General features: G+C 36.3%; 1 protein-coding gene and 1 pseudogene across 5 annotated transcripts in view; both read left to right on the top strand.

Moving 5' to 3' along the window:
• The window catches only part of PALM2AKAP2 (PALM2 and AKAP2 fusion), a 534,014-nt gene that overhangs the window by 282,005 nt on the left and 228,913 nt on the right, over window positions 1-23,096 (top strand). The window lies entirely within an intron of this gene.
• Window positions 3,365-23,096, top strand: part of LOC141497378 (serine/threonine-protein kinase Chk1 pseudogene) — a 39,841-nt pseudogene continuing 20,109 nt past the window's right edge.

The following is a 23,096-nucleotide window of genomic DNA, read 5'->3' as shown; positions in this document are numbered from 1 at the left end:
AATGGTCTTGGAGTCAGAATGACTTGAATTTGAATCTTATCTTACTAATTTGTGACCATGTATGGCTTCCTCATCTGTAAAATGAGAATAAGCATGGCACCTACCTCATAGATTTGCTATTAGTATTAAATGAAAGAATCTATACATAATGCTTTACATTTAAGTAAGTCCCCCAACTACCACCACCACTCCTAATCCCACAAATGATTGAGAAAGATTATTGGAATATGGAAAGCAAAATGGAATTACAACTAGTTGACAAATCAGTGATTCTCAAACCACAAAGTTCAAAAGTTTGCTTCCCCTCAGTCCCAGATCTGAGCCCAAATCTGGATCATAGTGTCATAGATTCAGAGCTGAGAGGGACTTCAAAGACCATCTTTTTTTTTTTAGGTTTTTTTTTTGCAAGGCAAATGGGGTTAAGTGGCTTGCCCAAGGCCAAACAGCTAGGTAATTATTAAGTGTCTGAGACTGGATTTGAACCCAGGTACTCCTGACTCCAAGGCCAGTGCTTTATCCACTACGCCACCTAGCTGCCCCAAGACCATCTTTTTACAGATGAAGAACTTGAGGCCCAGGGAGGCTAAATCACATTTCCAAGTTAATACAGATCATATTGATCAGTGGCAGAATTTGAACCCAGGTCTTCTTACTCAAAATCCTATATATTGCAAAGTATAATCACGTCAAGGTATTTTTTTTTTAATTGGACCTATTAATTCACTGGAGTTCTTAATCTTTTTTTGTCTAAGACCCTTCTGGCAATCTGGTGAAATCTATAGATTCTTTCTCATAATGACATTTTTATATAATTAGGAGAAATTTTCGATTTCAGTTAGAGGTTAGTGAAAATAAAAATGTAAGTTTTTTCTCCATCTTAATTCGTGGAGTATGGTCCCATCTCCCCAAATGTATCCAGACACTTGCACCCCAGGTTAAGAACCCCCTTCAAAGGGAATCATCCGTTGACCAGGAAACTCCTTTTAACCTGTGCATATTAGTACCTACTCATTGTCTAGGGCACTGAAAAGTCAAGTTACTTATCCAGGGTCACAAAGCCAGCATGTCTCATTGGTAGGTCTTGAAGAGATGTCTACATGACTCTAAAACTAGCATTCCTTCATTGGGCTTTACCAAAGGGCTCATAATAAAGCTGAGAAATAGAAAGTCCATCTAGAAAATTTTTGTCATTCAGTCATTTACCATTCTTCATAACCCCATTTAGGGATTTCTTGGCAAAGATAGTAAAATAGCTTGCCATTTTTTTTCTCCAGTTCATTTTACAGATAAGGAAACTGAGGCAATCAAGAAGTGACTTACCCAAGATAACACAGGTATTAAGTGTCTGAAGCCATATTTGAAGGATGGAGTCTTCCTGACTCCAGGCCCAGCACGATCAACTGTGCCACCTCACTGCCCTTATTTAACCATTTCCACCTTTGGTAGCTTCCCAAGGGACTGTTCCTTATTGGGTTCAATGTTCCGAATGGCAAAAGGTTGAACTATGGTTCTTTATTTACTCCCAAGTTGTTGACTCATACCCCACATTGCTTCCTAGTCAACTCCTTAGACAAGTACCTTTTCATATCTGCATTTAACACCCTGCAAAATGTTGCCTTTATTAAATAAGATCGTCCCTCCATTCACAAGCAACTGACTTCTCCTGCTTTCCTCTAACATTGCTCTGCCAAGCAATGACTGGCACCACTTAATGTCTCATAGACTCATAAAATATTAGACCTGGAAAGTATGTAGTCCAACCTTCTCATTTTACAGATGAGCAAACCTAGATCAATTTTTCTCATATTGGCCCAATACAGTTGATCCTAGAACCCAAGCCTCCTGCTTCTCAAACTGATTTACATTTCCTCTATCACATCAACAAAACCAGATGTTTTCCAAAAATCCTCTTGGGTATAACTGAATATTAATTTTTTTTGCTGGTATCCCTATAGCACAGTTTTCATAGCTACTTTTATTTGTCAAATGCTTCCTTCTATATTTTTATATGTAAAAAAGTATCATCAAATACCTTTTTAAAATTTTATTTACAAGTAGATTTGTTTTCAGTGGAAAAGATTTAGGCTCACTACACTAAAAATTTCTTCCAATTACATTCTCATTTGTAGGGTGTGATGGCTTCATCTTAATATATTCTGAATCCACTTAGTCAAAATCAGAGACAGATCAAAATTTAAAAGTGCATATCTAGGAAAGGAGTAGGAAGAACAGGGACATATTTGAATATATTTTATGAATAAAAAATTAGGGATACATGGTCTGACAAAGTACTTTTGTAAAACTTTGTTAAAATACAATTTTCTTTTATGATTTTTCTTAAGATTCAGACTTCTCTTGAAAACATGTTATGATTACCATTGGTGCAAGCTTTCTCATAACTATTTCCTTTAAGTTATTATTTCTGATCCAGACCTCTGCTTTTAGTAGTTAGGGGATCCCTAGGGTGGAAACTCCCTCCACCAATGTATCTTAGCAATTCAAATTGACTTTCAAAGTTTTATGGACCTGAGAAGGGTTAAGGGACTTAGCAGCAGTTGCAGAGTGTGTATAAAAATCAGAACATGACTCAGGTCTTCCAAGGATAGATAGCATCCTCTTTATCAACTAAATGAGTGGTTTTCCAAGTGTGGTCAAGGATCCTCTAAGGGTCATTAAGAACTCTTCAGAGAGTCTGTGAGGTTAATACTATTTTTATAATAATATAAGATTTAAGCAGCTAGTTGCTTAGTAGATAGAGCACTGGACCTGGAGTCCAAAAGTTCTAAGTTCAAATTTGGCTTCAGACACTAACTACATGAGTGACTCAGTTTTCTTATTTGTAAAAAAGCTGTTAAGAACAACACCTAACTCTCATTGTTGTTATGAAATAAAAATGAGATAATAAAGCAATCTGCTGAAAGCACTACACAAATGCTACTATTATTAATTTCTAATATGATAAAAATAAAAATATAAAACTCACATAAACAAAAACTCTTTGAATCCTCAGTAATTTTTCAAAGTGCAAAAGGACTAAGTATAAATGTCTAGGTTTAACTGTAAGTATTAAATTTTAGAAGTTTGGAAAATTGTATTAAATTATATCTCTCTTCATCATATCTTCTTGATTTTAAAGTTGTTAAATTTGGTTACTATGTTCTATTTTTCTGGGTCAAAATTATGACTAAAATGTGCCCAATGGACCATAACCTTTTTAGTCTGGGAACCTAGAACTTTTAATAATTAGTGTCTCTGAGCAAGTCCCAGTTTCTCCCTAGAGTTGGGGAGAGGGGCAGGCAGGAGAGGGGGGGAGAGAGAGAAACAGAGAGGGAGGGAGGGAGGGAGGGGGAGAGAGAGAGAGAGAGAGAGAGAAAAGAATGTGTTAAATAGTTAAATGAGAATTTTTCTGTCCTTTAGATTATAATCTCAAATTGTCTTAACTAAGAGCATACCTCACCTTGGAATATGTGGATAGTAGATTCAAGGGCATCTTCTCGACTGAAAAGTCTTATTGATGCTTACTTTCAGACCACAGGTTGAAAATGAAAATCATAACTTTACTCATCTCTGAAGTGAGCTATCAAACCTGCCAGTTTTAGAAGTGAACTGATTATATCAACCACGAAGTTCCAATTCTTACTTAAAGACCTCCAATTTAGACAAAACAATAGTAACAAGTTTTCCAGCTGAATAGCTATTCCTAGCCAAAAATCCCTCCCTGATGAAAAGCAGATTTCATTGGCTTCTGCCATGCTCTAAGAGCAATTTTATGAGGCCAGATGTGAATTCCCAGACAGATGAGAGAAACTGGAGCAGCAGACAAATAGCAACCCTTCTTATTGGGCCAAGAAGCTAGCGGGTCTATATTCAGTGCACCTGGAAATATGTGGCTACTGTTGTTTCATCACATAACTCGGACTTGAGAGTAATGCTGATTGCTGTTTGAATACTCTAGGGATTAGTAAATAAGAACAGTAAATACAGCAGACTGGTTCACTCACAACTAGAGAAATAAGCAGCCTCTGGAGGTAGGGATATCAGAGGAGGGGCATTGCTCACAAAACCTCACAAAATGTGATATGTGTTACCATTCCATCTACTTCTATTTTCTGTTTGATTTAATGAGCCTCAGACTCCCTAAAGACCAAGTCATTCCTGGGTAAGCATTTAGGAAAGCACATTACAATTGTATTACAATAAGCAGTGTCTGAATCAGTAGACTTAGGGACTCAAGTTTCATCATCTGCAAAATGAGAAAGCTCACAGCTTTACTGTGAAGATCTAATGATAATAGTTTTGAGAAAGTGCTTTGGAAACTTTGCTGATTCCAAAAATTAAGTGGTCCTAGATTATTTCTTTTAAAAGAATATCTGACCTCAGAAACTTGAGGTCTTACTAGCTGTGACCCTGGGTAAGTCACTTAACCCTGATTACCTCATATCCAAGGCTACCTCCAGTCATCCTGGTTCATATCTAGCCTAGTTCATATCTAGATGACTCTGGAAGAGAAAGTGAGGTTGGTAACTTAGCACAGGATCCCCTTACTCAAATTCAATTCATGTGCTTGTCATGGTATCACCTCCCTGATATTATGGTCTTTTTTGAGAATAAAGGACAAACATCATCCTTCGTTTCTCCCTTACCATCAGGAAGGGGCCTAGGACCCCAGGGAAATGCAGGGAGCATGGCTTATTGAATAAAGGGCTTGCCCTGAAACCAGGAAGACTATGCTTCAAATCCTGCCTCTAGCATATTCTACTCCATGGCCCTGTGTAAGGCTTTTAATATCTCAGTACTCTGTATGACTCTTTCTCACCAGGAATATCACAAGTCCTATTCATATCACTCTTTCCTGTTAGTACAAGTAAATAAATCAGACAAGTATGGAAAAATCTATAACCCCACAAAAGGAAACTTCTCTATGTCTACCTATAGAGTAGACCCGAAATATGAAGATAAAACTCTCAGAGTAATTCAGAAGTATTTTTAAAGATTTTACTGGGGAATCCCATCAATCAGTTTCTTAAATTATATGCTTCCTTTATTCTTTGACAGGCATTAACCAGATGGAACTTTACTATCACTAATGTAACCTAAAAGTTGAAGAACTAATATTCAGTTTTCGGGATCCTCTATTTCCTATAGTTTTTCTGAATGAAGGAGAGCAGAAAGGCCAGTGGTCCCAGAAACCTGTCGGAACTCTTTCTAATTGTCCCAGTACTAAATGACTCATCTGGACAAAATACAATCTTTTCTTTCATGTGAAATTTTGATATTGTCTGTTGTATAGGGTAGATACCAACTGGTGTCCTGGGACAGGATCAAGTTCTGAGAAGGCAAATTGTCTACAGATTTAGAAAAGTATATGAACTTATGTAATTATGTTAAACAGCAGACCAGGCTATTATGACAAACAATCATCAATTAGCATATTGGGCCAGCAAGGAAAGAGATAGTAACTCTATAACCAGGTCATGAGACAAGTCCTGACTTCTGCACCCATTAGTCATTTTACACTTGGCAAATCTCAACCATTTTTCCTCATTTGCAAAATGAGGAATTTGTACTGGATGGCTTATACTCCTGTGTGGAGAGGATTGGAGAACTCATGAAAAGTGAGAGGAATTAAAAATATAACATACAAAAGTTTAAGTTACTTAAGAAATTTCCCTAGCAGAAAGTGAAGAATATCAATTCCTTTTGGGAAGTTTTTGTTTGTTTATGGAGAGGGGAGGAGTTTGTTATGTGCCTAACTATGCAACATGACCTTATAAATGTTTGTTGAATTTAAGTATCCTCTTCATGGAGACTACAAAAATTCCCTTACAGGAAGTCATTTTAAAAGAGTTGAAAGCAATTAGAAGAACAAAAAAAGAGCATCCCCAATAAAGACAAATAGTCTTTGACCATTTTTTTTATTGTTTTTCAGTTGTTTCAGTTAGGTTGTTTTCTTGGCAAAGACACTATAGTGGTTCACCATTTCCTTCCCCAGCTTATTTTTACAGAAGAGAAAACTGAGGCAAACAGGGTGGGGTAATTTGCCCAGGGTCACACAGCTTAGTAGTGTCTGAGGTCAGATTTATACTTTGGAAGATGAGTCTTACTGATTAGGTAAGCATCAAATTTCAGTAAACCGTAAAAAACTAAGACTATACTTGTTTATTGACTTAGGCCCTCCATACAGACCATGACTTGTACTAGATTGTATCTCTGCTTCTTGGAAAGCTTTGACTTAATTCAATGAAGAATACCCAATAAAAACCCTCATGAAGTGTGATGCCAGTATAAATGATGAGCCTCCCACCTGTTACCCTTCCCCAATTACTCCCATCCATAGAGAACAGTCAAACATGTCAAACGTCAGGGGATGAGAGAGGGTGCAAGTCCACACGTGCACATATACAATCATATCAGAGCAGAGGCTGATCCATCAGAGAGCTACACTTACACAATTGTTTTTTGTTCCAGAGAATGACATTTAGGAGGGTTATCATTTGCTTGTTAAGACTTGCTTAATGAGAGTGTTAGTTTTGTTGCCATCTATCAAAAATTCAACAAGAAACAAAAAATGCTTTCATAGAGAGGAAAGCATTGTTATTCCACTGAGATCCCACAAATGATATTGATATTGCTGTTCAAAGGAAGTATCTTGGTTTAGGTCAGGCCTGGACAGTCACAATAATCTGACAAGAACTGGAGTACCTAACTACTTTTTCCTAAATTACCCCCCAACCCTTCCTGGGGGGATGGAGAGGAAAGGACAAGGAAGGACTAGCTGTGTGATTTCATAAATAGAGAAAACTCTAAGTGAGAAAATTCCCTCTCCCAAAACAGATGGCATCTGCTCTGAAATTTCAAGTCTTTGAGAGTTGCTTAAAGCACATAGTGCTTTTCCTAGGGTCACACAGTATTCACATGTAGACTTAAATCTAAATCTTTCTGTATTTGAGGTCAACTTTCTACCCACTAGACTTTGCCATCTCTACAGAATTCATCCCATTTTAGAAATAAGGGAACTCCCATTCTAAGTGATTTCTCTCAGATTCGTTTAGCAGGTAAATGGGGGAATCCTATCTCCCATTTAGGTCTTATTAATCTTCCTATTTAATAAAGCATGTTCATCATTAAATATCTTTCTAAATCCTGCGATGTGTTGGGCACTATTTAAAGACCATTCAACAGATTCAGAGCTTACCTTCTACATAGTACCACCATACATGACTGAATAAATATTTGACATAAGCAACTTAAGGTATCAGAGAGAGTCCATGATTTAGAAAAATGTTGAGGAGACAGAGACAGAGTCACAGTAAAAAAAAAAAAAACTCATGGTAAGAATTGGGGTCTCTGACATCAGCAGAAAGGAAATAAATATTTATTAAGTACTGTTTGACAGACACTACGTTAAGTGCTTTATAGTTATTATCTACTTTAATTCTCACAACAACCCTGTGATGCTATTTTATCTCTATTTTACAGTTGAGAAAACTGAGACAGACAGTGGTTACATAGCTAGCAAGTATCTGAGGTCACATTTGAACTCAAATCTTCCTCATTCCAGGCCCACTATACCTACTACCTCATTATCAACTAAAAAGCATAATAAACCATTTATTGTCTTAGTTCTCATTAGCCTCTATTGTCTTTTCTATTCTAAAGTCCTCTTGATTTTAAACCTACCCATAGTAAAACATCTTCAATAATAATAATATTAAATAAATATTAAACTAATTTATTAAGTAAATAATAATATTGATAATACCAATAATAAAGATGCTTTACAGCCATTAAATAGTAAATCATTTTCCATGCATCAATCAATCAACAAACATTTATTAAGTGCTTGTTATAGGCCAAGCACTATTCAAAATACTGAGGATGTAAAGAAAGGTCAAAAACATGGTCCATTCTGTAAATAACTAGGTACATGCAAGATCCATGAAAGGTAATCTGAGAAGAGAAGATGCTAGCTGGGGGAAAACCAGAAAAGGCCTCCAGCAGAAGAAGGATTAGGATTTAAACTGAATCTTAAAGGGAACTAGTTAACTTGGAGGTGGTGGTAAGGAGGCATCACATTCCAAGGTGACAGTTATACAAAATGGTTGAGTACATACAAGGGATGTAAAGTGTAACAAAACTAGAAGAATAGAAAGGAGCTAGGTTATGAAGAGCTTTAATGCCTAAAAGAGTAATAGGGAGCCAGTGAAGTTTATTGCAGAGCTGGGGACAGGACCTAGCAGGAAAATTACTTTGTTCTCTGAGTATAGGACAGAGGGAAATCAATTAGTCAACCATTATATTAGAACAGATAAGATGTGAATGAGGAAGGCCTATACTAGAGTGGGTACTATACGAATGGTGTGACAGGGACTTAAAGGAAAACTGAAAGGTAGGAACAAGAGCTGGCAATAAATTGGATATAAGAGATGAGTGAGAGGGGGGAATTAAAAAAAATTTGAAGGTAATAAAGTATTGATTAAATACACTGTACTTGGTTGTGGTCTTGGGTAGCTGGGAGGATTGTTGTGTTTTCAGTAGCAATAAGGAAGTTGGGAAGAAGGGAGGATTTACGTGAAAAGATAATGAATTTTGTTTGGGACTTAGGAACCAAGCCAACTTGTTGAAATGAGTTTGAGATGTCCAAGAGGCAGTTGGGTAATATGATACTATAACTCAGGAGAAAGATTGCACATGGGTGCAGATCTAAGAGCCATCTGCATTGGAATGATAATTAAATCTCCCAAAACTAATTAGATCACTATGTAAAATAGTATAGGGTGAAAAGAGAAGAGGCCCTAGGGTAGAGTTCTGTTAAAGGACATGACTGAGAAGAAGAATTAGCAAAGAAGCCTGAGAAGGAACAAAATAATAAGAGAACCAAGAGAGAACCTTGTCATGAAAACCAAGAGAGGAGATACTATCCAATAGGAAGGGATGATTTAACAGTGACAAAATTAGGAAGAAGTTCAAAGAAGATGAGGGATGAGAAAAGATCATTAGCACAATTGATCCTTATTAAAACTTTCTGCACTAAATAATACAAATATTGTTAGCCTCATTTTATAAATGATCCAAAAAGGTTTGAATGACTAAATGTTGGTTTGTTTCCAGCACTAACCATCTCTAAATTTAAGGTGAAAGAGGTGAGATGATCTGCCTCACAGAAACAGTAAATGGCAGAGCTAATACCTGCAGGTCACTGGATCATAGGATTCTCTGATTCCATGCTCCAACATTTTCCCACTATTGTCACTGCTCTGAAAAATTCACATATTTCTTTGTTCACCATATATTCCTGCTCATTTAATCACTTGTGGCAGAAAACCTCACCCTGTGCCAGCTACAAAATCAATTACACTAACTGATGATTTTTAGAATAGCTAAAACTTTGCAGAGAAGTGGTACTCTTAAAAAAGGATTCTATGCTGCATAGTGAGGAACAAATTTCTCTAAGACAAAAATCAATATGATCTCAAATTCATAATCTCTAAGCTAATTACAGGGAGAAAAAACATTTTTAATAGACTCCAGTTTCAGTTATATTCTATAATCTTCAGATCCTAAGAGGGGAAAACCCTTCATGGCTATCCTACTATATGAATTTGGCCTGGAACTAATTATTCAACTAGGAGAACATATTTCATGTGAAAATCACACTATAAGCCTTAAATGCCTCAGTTAGAATTCCCTTGGGAATTGCATTGTCTTTCAAAAAAGATAAAAGTGATTGCCTCAGCTCCCTGCCTAGTCTAATGATTGAATGAGTAGGATCAATGATTGAATGAATGAAAAAAACATTTATTAAACTCTTACTGTATGCAAATATTGTATTATGATGGTCTTTTATTTCAACATTAGACAACAGAGACATTTTAGAACTTTATAGGCGTTTATAATATAGAATCATAGACTCATTGTCAAAAATATGGGCAGTTAAGGCGTAGTAGGGATTGGGCTCTAAGAGACAGTATCTGAGAAAAACCCAGAAAGATAGATCAGAAGAAGGAATACTTGGGTGGCTAGATGGCGTAGTGGATAAAGCACCGGCCTTGGAGTCAGGAATACCTGGGTTCAAATCTGGTCTCAGACACTTAATAATTACCTAGCTGTGTGGCCTTGAGCAAGTCACTTAACCCCATTTGCCTTGCAAAAACCTGAAGAAAAAAAAAAGAAGGAATACCAAGCTCTGAAGTGCCAGGGAGCCAGGAAAGCAGGTTGGAGGCCAAGGGAGCAAGCCAAAGGATGAACTGCGAAAGATGTTTTCAGAAAATCCAGGTCACTATCCAAAAGTTAGTCAGAAGGAGGGAAGAGAAACCAGGAATAGAGTAAAGCAATGGAGATACAGATTAGATTACACTGATTACACTGCTATTAGAATGGACAAAACCCATTCTTCAGTTACAGATTTACTGGAGAAAGACTTAGATTTCTACAAAATAGTAGCAAGTCAGTATATTTGCCACAATTTTGATGCCTGAGGTACATCTATATAAGAAAAGATGATGGAAAATTATTAAGATCACAGTGGCTATTGTACATAGTGGTGGTATTGACATCATTGTATATGATAGGATTAATTCTTTGCCAAGTATGTCAGTGGAAGACCAATTTGACAGTCATTGACAGTCAATGGCTAGATGAACTTTGGGACCACAATTTCCTCAGAGGAAAATTCTTGATATCAGTAAATCTATTCATACCTACTGAATAGATTAAGTGTGGTATCAAAAAAAAAAAATAGAACCTAATGGTAATTGTGCAAGATATTTTTCCCAACTATAGAAATGGTGATGACTCCATTGAACTGATGCAGTTAGAAATCACTTAACAGTATGAGAAAAAAATATATAATCATAACCAAAAGTATTAGAATAAGAAGTTCAGCTGAAGTCTATCAACTGCTCAATGTAGATCTCTAATACTAACATAGAATCGTAATTCCAGGATTGGAAAGGACTCCAAATATTATCTTGTTCAAACCTCATTTAAAATGATGAATCTCATCTACAATAGTGATGTCAAGCTCAAATGGAGGCTATTAAACTGTACTTGAGGATCCCTACAGGCCATATATATTGATTTATTTTACCAGAATTTTGTTGTACTTTAATTTATTTTTGTTAAATATTTCACAATTATATTTTACTCTGGTTAAAGCCTCACTCAGAAGTTTGGTGAGCTACATGTGGCTCTGGGATGCATATTGTACACCACCAACAACATTACTGAAAAGAAACATTCAACCTTTTTGTTGCTTCCAAAGGTCCATTCCATTTTGGGGCATTTAATTTTTTTTTTTGGCAAGGCAATGGAATTAGGGGACTTTCCCAAAGTCATACAGCCAGGTAATTAAGTGTCTAAGTCTGGATTTGAATTCAGGTCCTCCTGACTCCATGGCTAGTATTCTTTCCACTGAACCACCTAGCTACCCAAGAAGTTTTTTTTTTAATCCATGTTAGCAGAAAACTGTCTCTATAACTTCTGTGCATTGTTTCTAGTTCTGTTCTATATGATCAAGCAGCACCTGATTAATCCCTCTTCGACCTGACAACTTTCAAATATTTTTAGAATGCTCTTGTCTATTCTCAATGTTGACTTCTGTGATTTCCAATACATTTGTCATGAGTTATCATTTCATAATTATCTATGTGTCTAATTTTGTTGTATTTACTAGAATGGTGAACTTGATTTGAGATATGAGGTGACAACAAAAAAAAACTTTCCAAAAAAAAACTTTCCCATTGGGAAGTTTATATATGATAGTAAAAGAGGATAAGAGGTCTTTGTTTAATGATTTCAGTTATACCTGACTCTTGATGACTCTATTTAGGATTTCTGGCTGAGTGTTTTGTCATTTTCTTCTCCAGCTCATTATACAGATGAGGAAACTGAGACAAGTGACTTGCTAAGGGTCACACAGTTAGTCAATACCTGAAGCTGGATTTGAACTAAAAATTTGAGCTTCCCTAATTCTGGGTTGGTACTCTATCCATTGTACCACCCAGCTGCCCATCTTTGGGAAGACTTAGCTGGGTAAAACTGTGGATCAAACTAGCTTGGAAAAAAATCAGAACAGGGACAGCTAGGTGGTGCTTTGGAAAGAGCACTGGCTTTGGAGTCAGGGGTACCTGAGTTCAAATCCAGCCTCAGACACTTAATAGTCTAGCCGTGTGGCCTGGGCAAGCCACTTAACCCCATTGCCTTGAAAAATCTAAAAAAAAAAAAATCAGAACAAAAGGGTTCTTATGATATCAGAAGCTAAAGTAAACTTAAGGAGGATATATTTATTGTTTCACAGCTGTGGGAACCATTTAATGTTTGACTGGATTTAATTTAATTGAGTTGAGCTTAATACATTGAATTAGTGTATCAAAAAGTACATTCTGTGCATTCCTGTTGCTAATACACTTTGTCTCCAAGGAGCTTCTCTAATGTTCTCAGTTTGGCTCTAGCCTACCTTTTCAGACTGATTATTCATCCTCACAAAATCCCTGTTTCAGGCAAATTATCTTTGTCTTTCTCCTTATAAAACAGCCCATTTCCCACCTCCATGAGCATGCCTGTAATGCTCTCCTTCCTCATCTCATCCTGTTAGAAACCTTAAATCCTGGGGCGGCTAGGTGGCGCAATGGATAAAGCACCAGCCCTGGAGTCAGGAGTACCTGGGTTCAAATCTGTCTCAGACACTTAATAATTACCTAGCCGTGTGGCCTTGGGCAAGCCGCTTAACCCCATTGCCTTGCAAAAACCTAAAATAACAAAACAAAAAAAAACCTTAAATCCCCTCAGATCTTAACTCAAGGACCCACCCCCTTCAGGAGACCATTCCTGATACCCCAGATGTTAATGTCCCCCATTATGTCCCCCCATTACCTTATATTTATTTTACATATATCTTTATTTATATATCCTCTTCTAGGAGAATATAAGCTCCTTGAAAGGAGGGGCCTGTTTCATATGATCTTAAGTTCCCTAGCACTTTGAATAATGGTAACTAAATAAAGTGGTAACTTAATAAATATATAATTTGTCACTTCATTTATTATTATGGCTTTAGGACTCTCAAAGGAAACCTTCCCTTACAGCTCTTTCATTGTTCAGTTGTGTCCAACTCTTAGTGACCCCATGGGCAATATGACACCAGTGCTGTCTATGGAGTCTTCTTGGCAAAGATACTGTAGTGGTTTGCCACTTCCCTAACAGATTAAGGTAAACAGAACTTAAGTGACTTGCCCAAGGTCACCACACAGCTACTAAGTAAAGAGACTTTATTTGAACTCAGGTCTTCCTGACTCCAGACCCAGTACCCAGTACTTTTAGAAGGAAAAAAAGATAATTTGCTAGCAGCTATTTTGGTTATTATATTTCTCTCCACTTCCTGTTTACAGCTAGAACTGAGAAACAGAAGTGACAAGATTGCTCATGAGGGAGTTTTTCTCTGGGGATTTCTAGGGAGATCAAAAACAGGAAATAGTCCAAAGGACTCTCCCAAGGAGATGTGTCCTCTGGCAAATTTTGGCAGATATGTACAGTGTGACACAGCTGGGGAGAAAATGTGGGTTTCTGAGGGGAGATTCTTATTCCATATGACAGCACTTGAAACCTCATTTCCTTCCTGTGAAAGCAATGAAAAGAAGACATGAAACACACACACACACACACACACACACACACACACACACGAATTAGGGCCTGGCCCCTGTTGATTATCAGGCATCTGAGCATTTGTATTTCACTTTCAGCACTGTGGCTAATGGCTGTCTCTGTCTACAGTGAGTATATGCTTTAATCATTTGGAGAATTAACTGGTTTTTGAATTTAAGATACCACCAATAACTTATCTGCAAAAGTATATTTCAATAATTTTAATATTGGCCATTGGACAAGACTGTGTAACCTAATGCAAGCAAAGTCTATAACTACATCATTTTTATTTGATAAGAACAATGTTTTGTATATCTTCAGAGCAGTGATGCTCCATTTCTTTAGAATTACAGTATCCTATTTTTATATAAACACCAGTACAATACAATTCTGTTTATGCCCTCCTCCCTCCATGCTTGTACATCTTGACCCCCTTTTTGAAGTAGTAAGTTGAAGGCAAGTGTAGTATAATGGGAAGAGCCAATCAGGGGATCAAAGGTAGAAATCATGGCTCTGCCATTTACTACCTGTGTAACCTTAAGTAAAAGTCCTTCATCTTTTGGGGCCTCAGTTCCTTCATCTATGAAATGAAACTATTAGACAATGGATTCTAGGTCTATATGAAAGGGGCAAAGAAAAAAATTACCTTTCTACATGGTCAGAAGGAGAAAATAAGACAGCATTCTGAAAAGGTAGAGAAATAAGGAGAAAAGAAAAATTTACATGTATATCCACAACACTGGACAATCAGAATTGGGCCTTCCTAGCTCAAGTAACAATTGGTAGCTATAACAACAAAGCAAATGGACAAGAAGTTAAGAGACATAGATACTACAAGAATATCTACTATGGGTCAGTATTATGGAGTATTGAGCAAAGTAAAAAAAAATCATGAATTCTTATCTGTGTCTAACTCACAGTACCCTATGAACTACAATTTCCCCTTTTGTAAGTGAAGCTCTGTTTGATGTGACTGTTATAAGATATAGGTTCAAAAGAGGTGTAGAAAGTTTCTTAATCAACCTGATAAGATTATAGATCTAATGCCCCTTTCTCAAAGCTAAGTACCTGACTTCAAATTTAGCCTATTGGAGAAATCACTCATCCTTTGTAGGTTCTAATTTCTTAGTGGATAAAATAAAAGGGTTGTATTCAATTATCACTAATTTCCCTTCTAGTTCTAAACGCTTATTAGTTCTATGTAGAATGTGGCTCTAGGAAGACAGTTATAGGAGAAAGTTGGAATAGCTTTTCCTTGAATGTCCTGTTTATTGTAAATGCTATTCTCTGCGATTGCTATGTTATTTCTTCAAAATATTTCAAAAGCATTTTATCATTGTGGCTTGATGATAGTTTTAATTCATAGAAAATGTCATTGTGTTGCAAACTGGTATAATTCTACTGTATATTTGGACAGTTTTAAAGGATTTTCATGCATATCATCTGCAACCTATGACCCAGAGCCTCCCAAAGATTCTGGGTTCATATTGACTGAGTTCAAATGGTCAATTTCTCTTTCTTTGGTTCACTGAACCTACTATGAATTGATTTGGGAAAGTCTAAAAATTAAAACTAAGGCATAGTTTGTGTTTACATACAAAAGTGAGTTTCAGGATCCTCAGTCCTACACATGGAAATAAAATAAAATAGAGTTCTTAGAGTATGGAAGAAAAAATAAACTTGTGAAGAACATAAGGTAATCTTCCTTTTATAAGAAAATAAGTTGATAAATAAAAGGGGCATAAAAGAACTTTTGTTTAACAAAAATTACAAAAATCCATGTATAATGAAACAAGATTTTTAGATGGCACATAAGCATTTTGGTTGCCTAATGGGTCTGAAAATGAACTTCTGCATAAATAAAAAAATTATATCACTTTATAAAGAATATAAGGAAATGCTCCTTTTCTATGTGAATACTTTGGTCACCAAAAGGGGCAAAAAATATACTTTTGTGGACTAAACAAATCATAAAATGAAAGAGCGAAGAAGCAGTTTTGAGAGACAGAAAAGACCAGTTTGAGGACTAAGAATAGGTTGATTTTTCAGAGTATTTGATTCACTAGGTCATTTGCACATAACTTGGTAAGGCCTAAAACATAGAATGATAAACACAAAGCTATCTGAAAATTGTGGGATAGTTACACAAGGACTGTTAGTTTCATTTCTCACAGAAAGAAGGAATTTAAATGGAGTTAGTGCATTTTCACCTTAAAAAGGAAAGGTGAAGGGGCAGTTTGGTGGGACAGTAGATAGAGTACCAACTCTGGAGTCAGAAGGATCTGAGTTCAAATCTGACTTCAGACATTTGATACTTATTAGGTGTATGACCTTGAGCAAGTCACTTAATACCATTACCCCACAAAAACCAAAAACAAACAAAAAGCAGAAAACAAAAACAAAGAAAAGGAAATGTGAGACACTGATTCAAATTGTTGAAAGCATGAAGAGCCTAGCTGGGTTGGTCAAGAATGAGCAAGAGAGGGGCCGCTAGGTGGCATAGTGGATAAAGCACCAGCCTTGGAGTCAGGAGTACCTGGGTTTAAATCTGGTCTCAGACACTTGATAATTACCTAGCTGTGTGGGCTTGGGCAAGCCACTTAACCCCATTTGCCTTGCAAAAACCTAAAAAAATTTTTTAAAAATTTAAAAAAAGAATGAGCAAGAGGGGCCAGCTAGGTGGCGCAGTGGATAGAGCACTAGCCCTGGAGTCAGGAGGACTTGAGTTCAAATCTAGTCTCAGAGACCTAATAATTAATTACTTAGTTGTAGGCTTAGGTAAGTCACTTAACCCCATTGCTTTGCAAAAACCAAAAAAAAAAAAAAATGAGCAAAAGAAAAGACCTGAATAAGAGAGTGGCTACTAAGCCATGAAGAAACTTTTTGAAAACTTCAATTTCTGTTGTTTGAAAACTTCAGTTGCTGTTGGTTGAATAAAACCTGAATGTTAATTGGAAGATAGTTACCATCTTTTACTACCATCTTCAGGGTGAAAGAGGTGAAGCTTCTTAGAGGTACTGCTGTTCTCTGCTACTCTCTTTGCTGTGAGGGGGGAAAGGAGAAAGGAGAAAAATGGCTTGATAGCTGTCTGATTTACTGTTGGATCAGTTGACTGAGGTCTGTATGAATGATGCAGAATTCTTGCAAGTGAAGAGCTTGGTTGGGCTTGTCTACAATGCCCAGAGACAACCACCCTAATGAACTTTGTAGTTCTCTGGCTGAAGCAAACTACTATACAATACAATAGTGAAATACTTTTTTTCATTGCACTCATAAGGGTTAGTTAAAAGTACTTATCATTGCTTTATTAGTTCAAGAGAAAAAGAGAATAACAGTTATAAGAAAACAGCTTCATATGGTATTAATATTCCTAAACAAATGATGAAATCAAGGCCTGGACTCCAGAATTGCAAGTTATCTCAAGCATATTGGTTTTCCTTACTTATTATCCCTAAATCAGGTTTACCCCCAAAGGAGGTAGACCCAAGATCATGTGTGGAATGTGATGTAGTGGTGATTTTTGCATCTGTTTTATTTTGAATACCTATAATATATTATTGTTGTCCAATCATTTCAGTAATATCTAACTCATATCTAATATTGTCATATTTGTAAGCGAATGATTTTGTATAAATGTTAAGTACACCAGTGGAGACTTGAAAACAACAATGGTGAATAGAAGTTATTACCTCTCAACAGTTTCTTACAGACTCCTGAAGAAGTTTGAATGTAATAACCATAGATTTTCTGTGGGGAACCTAGAGCTGACACTGTGAGAGCAGTTTGGGATGAGTGAATCCATGAGTGAGAAGGTGATCCATACACATGTGAGGGGTTTATAGTATGAGAATCTTTGTATCTCTAAAGTTTATCTTATATGGGACATAAAGAATAAATGCTCATTGATTCCATGTGATAGTATAGTAATTATGTGTTTCTGCCATAAGTTGCCAGTGCTTCTCATGATGATAGAGGAAGGAAAGTCTCTCTTCCTCCCTGCACTTCCCATTGTGTGGCTATACTTTGGAAGAATGCACAAGGACAAAAGGTAAAACAGGGAGAATTTAGGAGGCGATCCCCTCCAAGAGTGATACAGGCTTGTATGCTTCGATAGACTACAAGTAGTGGTGACTAATCTTCAGTTGACCAATCACTATGACTCATCAATACTTTCAAACTATGATCCATAGTCTAATTTCAATAATTTGATTAGGGTAATTTTTTTATTTGGGAAAACTAAGTAAATTCATTTCAGCTAATAAATCCCAAATGCAAGCAAATCCCTAATGCAAGGGATTGTTGTCAACTAATAAATCCCAAAAATCTCCTTGTTTTTAAATCAAGATTCATATCTTACAATAAAGAGAGACAGAAAAATCCTTTATAAATTGAAACTACCAAAGTTAAATGTTGAGAGTCCCATTTTTTACTTACTGTAATTTCTTCCTTGCCTAGAAATAGCACTCTTTGAGGAAAAAAACAGAATTACTAAGAATTGAGTTACATATACTCAGATGCTGGAATTCAAATTATAAACCAAAATACAATAGCAGATCTTTTTTTAATTTTTTTCTTCCATATGCACATGTATATTTTTAAGTTACAAAATTTCCTTCCACCTTTCCTTCCCACCCCGACCCCCTCAGTAGTAAAGAGTCAGGTTAGCATTATACATGCATATTTTGAAAAACAAATTTACAAATTAGTAATTTTCAGTTTGAAGAATTAGGATTAAGGGAAAGAGATACATATGAGAGAATTTTTATAAAGTGTTCATCATATTCTCAAGTGTTGTTTTCATTTGTGTGTTTTGTTTTGTTCTGGATGGGGATAATATAGTCCATATATTATCCAAATACAGTTGTCCTAGTTCTCTGGACTGCTGAGAGAAGTTGCTTCCATCAAGGTTGTTCATTTCACAATGTTCTTGTTGGTGTGTACATTGTTGTCTTTGCTCAACATCAGATCCTGTAAGTCATTTCATGCTTCTCTAGAGTCCAACCATTTATGGTTTCTTATAGTATTCCATAGTATTCATGTACCATAACTTGTTTAGCTATTCCACAATTGATGAGTATCCCCTCAATTTCCAATTCTTTGTCACTATAAAAAAGACCTGCTATGAATATTTTGGAACATGTAGGACTTTTCCCACTTTTTATAATTTCTTCTGGATATAGACCTAGAATTGGAATTGTTGGGTCAAAGGGTATGAAGTGTTTTATTGCTCTTTGGGCATAGTTCCATATTGCTCTCCAGAAAAGTTGATCTGTTTGCAACTCCCCCAGCAATGCCTCAGTGTTCCAATCCTCCCACAACCTGTCCAACATTGATAATTTTCCCTTTTTCTAATCTTGACCAATCTAATAGGTGTGAGATGATACCTTATTGTTGTACAATATCAGATTTGATTTAGTATTCCAGAAATTCCTAGGAATGATTCACTTTTCTTATTCATAACTAATGGAAAAAAGGCCTTTGCCATCCAATATAAATGTAAGAAGGTATTTATGACAACTTAAAGGTAACAGTCAGTAATATGAGTTAAATAATGCATCAAAAACTATCTTCATTTACTCATGCATTTATACATTCATTCATTCATTTAACAAATTATTATTGAACAAGATCTTATGATAGGTCGAAAAATAAGATGAATTTAGTCAGTCTCTCTCCTCAGGAATTTAAACTATTGCAGAGGGAAAAGTATATATTTTAGTATTGAAAAAGAAGGATTATTTGGTGTTCCTCATATGTTGTATTCCATCTCCATGCCTTTGTACAGGCTGCCTTCAAGTCTGGAATTCTCTGTCTTTTGAATTCCTTAGCTTCTCCTAAAGTTCAGTTCTAATGCCATCTCCTTCAAAAAGTCATTCATGATTCCTCTAGTTATAACTGTTCCCTTCCCCCCATATTATATTTTTGGAATACATATCCTAAGCTTTCTTCTCTGTTAGCATGTTCTCTTCCCCTAGTGTAAATTCCTTGAAGGCAGAGACTACCTCATTTTTGCCTTTACTCCCAGTTTTTGGCATGGCTCAAATTAGTCCCTTAATACGTACTTGTTGATGGATTGATTTCATCATTATAAGTTTTTTTGCCACCAACTCAAATCCTAAACCTTTCATGTCTTTTTTTTTTAGGTTTTTTTTTTTTTTGCAAGGCAATGGGGTTAAGTGGCTTGCCCAATGTCTGAGAGAGGATTTGAACTCAGTTACTCCTGACTCCAGGGCCAGTGCTCTATCCACTGGGTCACCTAACTACCCCAAACCTTTCATGTCTTAATAAACTATTACTTGACTTGCTGTGCCCTCCCTTCTCCCCCAAAATAATAGCCAACTTGATGATGATGACCTTTTCCAAAAGCTATGCTGGCCCCTGGATAGTAATCATAACTATATTTCTGGAAGGATCTATCAGAATTCACACTTAACTAACATAGCCTTTAATAAACCCAAAGAGCACTTCTACATAGTGTTTGAGACATTAGAGGAGAACTCAAGTTCTTCCAATCACAAGAGATTTGCATAATAGCTGCAAGGCAATATAATTATGAAAGTGAGGAAGTCGAGATAGCATAAGGAGCTGGTATAAGTAATAAAGCTGGAGGCTCTAGAGAAGAATTCACATGGCATCATAAGAAGAAAACTAGACCAGAATCAGACCCTCAGCTCCACTACTTTCTGTGTATGAAACTTGGAGCTCAAGAGACATTCATTCATATATTGTATGATATACATGTGTGTGTTTATATGTGTATATATACATGTGTGTATGTTTGTGTGTATTTATACACATACATGCATATGTGTGTATTTGTATTTGATATAGATCAAGTCAGGAAGACATGAATTCAAACCTGGTCCCAGATACTTCCTAGCTGTATGACCCTAAATAAGTCTCTTAACTCTCTTTGCCTCATTTTCCTCATCTGTACAATGAGTTTGAAAAGGAAATAGTAAAGATCTCCAATACCTTTGTCATGAAAAAATGAGATCATGAAGAGTTGACCACAAGTGAAATGACTGAACAACAACAAATATAATGAGAGAAAGAAGAGAGTCAATGTCGGGCAGTGAAAGCATTCCATATTTGGAGTTTTAGGTGACCTTGAGCAATTATTTAACCTGAGTCTCAGTTTTCTTGGAAATAAACTGAAACTTAGAGATTAAGGGATTTTGTTGTTCAGTTGTTTGCCTGACTCTTCATGACCCCATTTGGGGTTTTCTTGGTAAAGACAGTGGAGTGTTTTGCCATTTTCTTCTCCAGTTCATTTTTTACAGATGAGGACACTGAGGCAAACAGGATTAAGTGACTATCTCTAGATCATATAGATAGTAAGTGTCTGAGGCCAGATTTGAACTCAGAAAGATGAATCTTCCTGACTCCAGGCCCAATTCTCTATCCATTGTGCTATCTAACTGACTTATGGTCAATTAAATTGAATTCGACATCTATTCATTATGAACCAACTTTGTGTGAGGAACTGTGGTAGGTTCTGGGGTACAAAAGCAATTTGTCGCCACCTTTAAGGCAATTACTTTCTGTTAGAATATCTGATATTTAACCATCACTTTTTATTTACAATGAGTAAGCATCAAAGCTGGCCTATGACTTACCATTTTCTAATGCCAAGTTCCTAACTCTTTCTACTACACTGTATTGCCTCTCGTTAGAAAATTTGTTTTACTAAGAAGCCAGCTCTCATTTTTTAATGACCAAATAATAGCTCTAATTAAAGGCAATGAGCTCCTTGGCATGATATTCTCCCACAACTGCTAATTGCCACACTTAACTACATGAAAAGAGGCTCACCTCTTGACTCCAGCTGATTCAGGAACCAGGAGATTGAAAACAAAATTAAACTGTACCCAGTGTAGGTGAGACAAACACACTGTAAACTAGGATATATTAACCTTTCTTGCATTGTGGACCTCTTTGGCAATTTGAAGAACTCTCTGAAGAACTCAGAGGAATGTTACTTAAATGCATAGGATTACAAAGGAAACCAATTATCTTGAAATATACTTATTAAAATATTTTTTAAAAAACAAATTCTCACATGTCCAGTTAAGAGCCCCTGCATGCAGAGAATTTAGCTTAATCTGGGTGGACACATCTGCAGTAAAAACAGAATACTATCAATTTGACTGGAACCATTGATTCCCAATCTATGCATGTCATGAGTTTGTCTGGCAGCAAAATGTTCTGCCTACACAATCAGTGTCTAAATGAATGTACCATATTCAGAATCCCAATGAATCATGGACTCTTATTGCCTCTGACCTTGAGAAAACCACTTAACTTGTTAGGCTCTCAGTTTCTGAATCCCCAACAGTGAAATAACAGCATCTGTTCCTTCACATTAAATCACTCAGAAATTATTTTAGAAAAAACATACTACAAAATTATGTAAAAAAAAATTAGAAAAAGTACTTTAAGCTTCTGAGAGAAAATTCAAGGGCAGAGTATTCTAATTGTTTCCAAATGGGGTTAGGCAACAGTTGACCCTTGAATTAACACACATGTACAAAAATTTAAATAAAGGTGGTCTAGGGAATCACTTGGTTGAATGTCACTTGAAATCAGAAGTCAGTGAGACATTTTTGTGCTTTAGGCAAGACTTACAGAGTTGTCTCCCTGACCCTTAAGTTAGGGATGGCCGTAGTCAGATTCCTAAATCCTAGACCATTTTAGAATTGTAAAGAACCTTAAATATCTTGTAGACTAAAAAAAATCTAATTTTACAGTTTATGAAACTAAGGTGCCAGAGAGGTAAAAGTAACATGATCAATGTCAGATAGTTGTAAAAGAGTGGAAGAGCTGGGTTCTGACCCAAATTTTCTGATTCCAAGAAGGGTATTATTTTCCCTACATGGTTTCTACCCCTATTGTAGGTTTCCTACTCTGGGGGCACCCAGGTGAATTAGAGTGAATAAGAGTGCCTAGAACCTGAAAGATTCCTCTTCCAACTTCAAATTCAGCCTCAGATATTTACTAGTGGTGTGACCCTGACCAAGTTATTTAACATAGCTTGTCTCAGTTTCCTCATCTGTAAAATGAATTGGAGAAGGAAATGGCAAATCACTCCAATATCTTTTCTTGTGTTTTTTTTCAAGGCAGTGGGTGACTTGCCCAAGGTTACACAGCTAGGCAATTATTAAGTGTCTGATGTCACATTTGAACTCAGGTCCCCCTGACTCCAGGGCAGGTGCTCTATCCACTGCACCACCTAACTGCCCCTCACTCCAGTATCTTTATCAAGAAATAAATGGGGTCATGAAGAATAAGATACAAATGAAATGACTGGACATCAATAAAATACTGTAGAGGATTTTAACTTTTATTAAAATACAAACATTTCAACTTATTTACAGAATACCTACAAACCAATTTTCTGACATTAAAAAAAGTTAGATCAAAATATGTCATTTTCATACACTTGCTTGTTC

This window comes from Macrotis lagotis, chromosome X (assembly GCF_037893015.1).
Source record: "Macrotis lagotis isolate mMagLag1 chromosome X, bilby.v1.9.chrom.fasta, whole genome shotgun sequence".
Taxonomy (NCBI): Eukaryota; Metazoa; Chordata; class Mammalia; order Peramelemorphia; family Peramelidae; genus Macrotis; species Macrotis lagotis.
Note: the sequence above shows the minus strand (reverse complement) of the source record. Positions and strands in the feature narration are given on the sequence as shown.